The sequence below is a fragment of the Mustelus asterias genome, chromosome 15 (assembly GCF_964213995.1).
Source record: "Mustelus asterias chromosome 15, sMusAst1.hap1.1, whole genome shotgun sequence".
NCBI classification, from domain to species: Eukaryota; Metazoa; Chordata; class Chondrichthyes; order Carcharhiniformes; family Triakidae; genus Mustelus; species Mustelus asterias.
In genome coordinates, this window is record NC_135815.1 from 96,955,573 (window position 1) to 96,961,572 (window position 6,000).

Here is a 6,000-nt window from a genome sequence, read left to right on the forward strand (position 1 = left end):
TCAACGGATTCAATCCCAGCAAATGGCTCTTACTGGGCCCTATTTCACCATTTTGATTCTAAGTGCTGGGCGGACTTGAAACTGGGAGTGTTTCAGATCCGACTTTTAGGCCTGTTCTCAGGCGCCCCCATACACACTCTGCCTGAAAATATATCAGTGATTCCGAATCGTGCTGCACAGCCTGTGGGCGGGGCTTAACGCGCTTGAAATCCTGCAGCTCCGATCAGTGCCTCCAACTGAGCATGTGCAAAAAAAAAATGATAGAATACTGCTCCCCTGCCATATTCCTCCCGGGCCAGATAATGCCTCGCCCTGGCCCCTACAGACATTGCCCAACCCCCAAAACATTACTGACCCCCTTATCCCCCCCACCGCCCCCCCCACTACCTAGACTGATCATGGGCCCCTCCCCCCTTCCCACCGAACACAGGCAGAGTGACAGCGGACTCCTCTTCCCCTCCACTGATGTCAGGCAGAGTGGCAGTGGACCCCTCTTCCCCCCCCCCTCCCTCACTGATGTCAGGCAGAGTGGCAGCGGACCCCTCTTCCCCCCCCTCCCTCACTGATCTCAGGCAGAATGGCAGCGGACCCCCCACCCCCCCAACTGATCTCAAGCAGAGAGCCATCGGACACCAGGCACCTACCTCCTCACTAACTGGAGGGCCCGAATCGGACTTCTATGGAGCTTGTCTGTTTTGCGCCGATTCTGGATGAACGAGCGCGGTGGTAAAGCGGGAAGTGCCGGTAAGGTTGGGCGTGTAGCCCACAAAGTCAATTTAAATGCAGGTAAATGCATTTAAATGGCCGTCGCACCCATTGCGGGCACGGTTCCGATCGCGGCCATTTTTGGGCCTTGGTAAAGGGAGAACCTGCAGGGAGATTGGCGTGGATCACTACTCGCCTCACACCCAACCTTACCAAGTTTTCGTGCCTGAAAATGGGTGCAATGCGATGTTAAAATCGGGCCCACTGTTTCCATTTCAAAGTTAAATTTTAACCATCAATTAGAATCTTCAAATTTAAAGTTATTCATCACTTTGACCGTTTAACTTCACCGGCAGGTTCAGCACCTGTTGAAAGACTTGCTGTGCCATGAGGCAGTTCGATCCATCCTTCCCAGTCCCACCTCCCACTCAACATCCCCACACCTCTTATGATATTTTGATTTGATTTGATTTTTTAAAATTTGATTTATTATTGTCACATGTATTGGAATACAGTGAAAAGTATTGTTTCTTGCGCTATACAGACAAAACATATTGTTCATAGAGAAGGAAAGGAGAGAGTGCAGAATGTAGTGTTACAGTCATAGCTAGGGTGTAGAGAAATATATGCTTAATATTTGGAGGTCCATTAAAAACAGCAGGGAAGCTGTTCTTGAGTCGGTTGGTACGTGATCTCAGACGTTTGTATCTTCTTCCCGACGGAAGAAGGTGGAAGAGAGAATGTCTGGGGTGCGTGGAGTCCTTAATTATGCCGGCTGCTTTTCCGAGGCAGCAGGAAGTGTAGACAGAGTCAATGGATGGGAGGCTGGTTTGCAAGATGGACTGGGCTTCATTCATGACCTTTTGTAGATTCTTGTGGTCTTGGACAGAGCAGGAGCTATACCAAGCTGTGACACATCTGGAAAGGATGCTTTCAATAGTGCATCCTTAAAAATTGGTGAGAATCGTAGCGGACATGCCAAATTTCCTTAGCCTCCTGAGGAAGTAGAGACGTTGGTGGACTTTCTTAACTATAGTATTGGCGTGGATGGACCAGGACAGGTTGTTGGTGATCTGGACACCTAAAAACTTGAAGCTCTTTATGAATGTGTGGTGAAAACAGCTGCCCAAAAATGCTCCATTCTTTCCTCACACTGGAACAGAAGCAAATATAAATAACATTTAAAGAGAATGGCAAACACGAAGTTTGGAAAATGTTCAAATATCAGAAGACATTAAGATGCAAGGAAGTCATTACTAACCTAGATAGTCGCCTTGGGTCATGGTAACACAACTTGCATTTACATAGCACCTTAAGTGTAATAAAACACTCCAGGCATCTCACAGGAGCATAATCAAACAATTTCATACCCAACCAAGTAAGGAGCAGGACTGGTGACCAAAAGCTTGGTCAAATGGTCGGTTTTAAGAAGTTCCTGAGAGGAAAAGAAAAGAGATGAAAGACAGAGAGGTTTAAGGATGGAGCCATGACCCAGGCAGCTGAAGGTATGGCCGCCAATGACGGAATTATGAAAATCTGGGGCGAGTAGGGGGTGCGGAAGAGAACTGGTTGTGTGCGGGGACATCCGCCTGTTCTAGGGCTGGTTGGAAGTTGCAGAGATAGGGAGGGCGGCACGGTGGCACAGTGGTTAGCACTGCTGCCTCACAGCGCCAGGGACCTGGGTTCAATTCCAGCCTTGGGTCACTGTCTGTGTGGAGTTTGCACTTCTCCCCGTGTCTGCGTAGGTTTCCTCCGGGTGCTCCGGTTTCCTCCACCACTCCAAAGATGTGCAGGTTAGGTGGATTGGCCATGCTAAATTGCCCCTTGGGTGTCACCAAGATGTGTGGGTTAGATGGATTGGCCATGCTAAATTGCCCCTTGATGTCTGAGGATGTGCAAGTTAGGTGGATCGGCCATGCTTAAATTGTCCCTTAGTGTCCAAGATGTGTAAGTTTAGATAGATCAGCCATGGGAAATGTGTGAGGTTTTGGGGGAGGGGGCCTGGTTAAGATACTCTGTCAAAGAGTCGGTGCAGACTCGATGGGCCAAATGGCCACTTCTGCACTGTAGAGATTCTATGAGGGGACGGAGCACGCGTGGATATAATTGAAACGTTGACAACACAGATCCCGTGGTTACCACTGCCAGTAAGGCTGGAGCAATAAGAGGTGGAAGGGACTGAAGTATCCTTTCTGAAATTAGCCCCCAAGTCCCTCACCCACCCAGCTCAAAGATGTTGTCTGAGTACAACGACAGAGATCTATTTGGGATCGGGGACTGCCTGATGGGGTTTTTTAATGTAAAAACACCACTTTGACCTCATCAGTGTTAATGCTGAAGAAATGGAAAAACCCCAGAAGACGAATTGATAATTCTCGAGCTCTGCACGCTGATAGAACTAAAAGCGTATTCATCAAAGCCGGAAAGATGAAATGGTCAGGTCTCGCAGGACAGTTTGAAATTTACAAAGAGGCAATGAGTGGTGAAAGACTCTTTCCACTAATTGGTATATTGTTAACGAGTAGGCTGAATTGTAATCGAATAAGAGGAAGCATAAAAGGCGAGGTGAGAAATATTTTTTATCCTACAAAGAGTTATTGAATGCACGAGTGGTTGTTGAAGCATCATGTCTCTGGGGTTAATTAAACATTCAGAGAAGGTAAGTATTAATGGTAAACGCAAAATACTGCGAACGCTGAGATCTGAAACAAAAATAGAAAAATGCTGGAAAACCTCAGCAGGTCTGACAGCATCTGTGGCGAGAGAATAGAGCCAACGTTTCCAGTCTTGGATAACCCTTGGTCAGAGCTGTACCCACCACGATCCCACCCAGGCCCGATTCCCGTAACCCCACACATTCACTCTGCTAGTCCCCCTGAAAGTAGGGTCAACCCCCTGACACTACGGCTAATCAACCTAACCCGCACGTCTTCAGAATGTGGGAGGAAACTGGAGCACCCGGTGGAAACCCCCGCAGACATGGGGAGAACGTGCAGACTCCACACAGACAGTGACCCAAGCCGGGAATCGAACCCGGGTCCCTGACGCTGTGTGGCAGCAGTGCTAACCACCGTGCCACCGTGCCACCCCTTAAGGGGGAGGTGGGATGATACTGTGCTTTTAAGAAATGTATTTTAATCATGTTTCACTGCAGGATGTTTTAGCAGTCCCTGGGATTTTGTCGGCATCGTTTTGTCTGCAGTCGGTGTCCTTTATTGTTACTGAAGCAGTATGATTGACATCATGTTGGTTTTAATCTGAACTAATGCAGTGTTCTGTTGCTTTAATATTCCACTGGAATGGCAGAGTAGAGCTTGATTGGGGCGATTGACAAGACGGTCATAAGATTAGGGACAACTATGTGTTCACTGGGAAGTCCAGTTTTAGTTTTGTTTCCAAAAGAGAAAATGCTGGGAAAGCTCAGCAGGTCTGGCAGCATCTGCAAGGAGAGAAAAGAGCTGACGTTTCGAGTCCAGATGACCCTTTGTCAAAGCTAAAAGGCACAGAAAGTGGGGGGTATTTATACTGCAGGGGGAGAGAATGAAAGATGAGTCGTAGCCACAGAAACCAGGGGAAAAGACTGCTAATGGCAGCCCACAGAGAGAATAAAGGGTGTGAATGGCCAAACAGCAGAGAAGCTGTAAGCTGTGACAGATGGAGATGTTGGGAGAGGGGGAAATATGGGACCGAGATAGAATGTAGAAAAGGGGAAGTGGGGGGGAGAAAAGGTAAGGGGGAAAGAGTGGGGGGGAAGAAACATGAAGAAAAACAATAAAGAAATAAAAGGTAGAAAACAGTTTAAAAAAAAAGAATGAAAACAAAGGGGTGGAGGTGGGATAGAGCAAATCATCTGAAGTTGTTGAATTCGATGTTGAGACCGGAAGGTTGTAAAGTGCCCAGCCGGAAGATGAGATGCTGTTCCTCCAGTTTGCGTTGAGATTTGTTTAGTTTTGTTTTTCAGATGTTGCTTGGAACTGAGAGAGACATCAATGTTTTTCCCCCTTTCCGGAGTTGGAGTTTCTGCTGGCTAAGTGTTTCTGTTTTGGGAAGCTGCAGAGAGCGGAAAGAGAGAGAGCAGTGACTCTTTTGTTTCCCCCCCGCCCCCCTGCCTTTCTGAAATCTGTCGACTGGAAGCTGCCAGAGACTGTGTTTACCTCTCTGAGGTTTTGCTGTTTTGAGGACATATCCTTCTCTGAAACTGCTGGCTTGGAATTCCGACCATAGGTGTGACAAAGCTGAAAATCTGGCATCACACGAGGATACTTGTTTTTGTGCTAACTAATTCGGAAGAAGGATGTATGTCTGTGGGATGTTTTAAATTGGAACAACAGAGATAGCTAGCGGCTTTGTTTTTAAGTCTTATAATTGGTAAAAGTTATGCTAATTCTTTTTGTTATATTCTAACTGTGTTCTTAAATAAACTTTGATAAAGGCTTCCGAGTGGGTCACTTGAATCATATCTGGAGGGAAACACTTTATGCTCACCCTAATGCCAAAAACAAGGGTCTGGGCTAACTTCACAAAACACTTTGGAGTCTCTGGCCTGGGTCTTAACACATGGCAAATATCTAGGGTTACGGGGAAAGGGCAGAGGGGAGGTCTTGATTGGGAGGCTGTTTCGGGGAGTTGGTAGAAGACTCGATGGACTGAATGGTCTTTCCCTGCACTGTAGGGATTCTATGATTCTAATTACCCATGAGTGGTGAGCTGCGTTCTTGAGCTGCTGCAGTCCATGTGCCATGATCAGCCATGATCAAACTGAATGGTTAGGGTTAGGGAGCAGGCTCGAAGGGCCGAATGGCCTGCTCATGCTTCCAGTTTCTTTGTTTTTACATTTCGATGTGGTGTAGGCACGCCCACGGGGCTGTCAGGGAGGGGGTTCCAGGAATTTGACGGGGCAATATATTCCCAAATCAGGATGGTGTGTGGCTTGGAGGGGTTCTTGCAGTTAGTGGTGTTCCCATGTGTCTAATGTCCTTATCCTGCTAGGTGGTAGATGTCACGGGTGCTATCAGAGGGGATTCAGTGCAGTACATCGTGCACTGTGTACTGGTGGTGGAGGGAAGTGAATGCTTGCGGCAGTAAGTGGGGTGTTGCTTTTGTCCTGGCTGGTGTCAAGCTTCTTGATTGACCATTTATGGGAAGCTGCAAATAAACTTGCACGTTTATTGGAACATTGATTTAATCCTTTGCACAAACCCACTGCACGTTCAGAGTGAAGATTGAAAGCTTGGACACTTTCTGCCGATTTCAACATCTCAGCAATAAAACCTTGAAATTGTTTCTCGCTCTGCT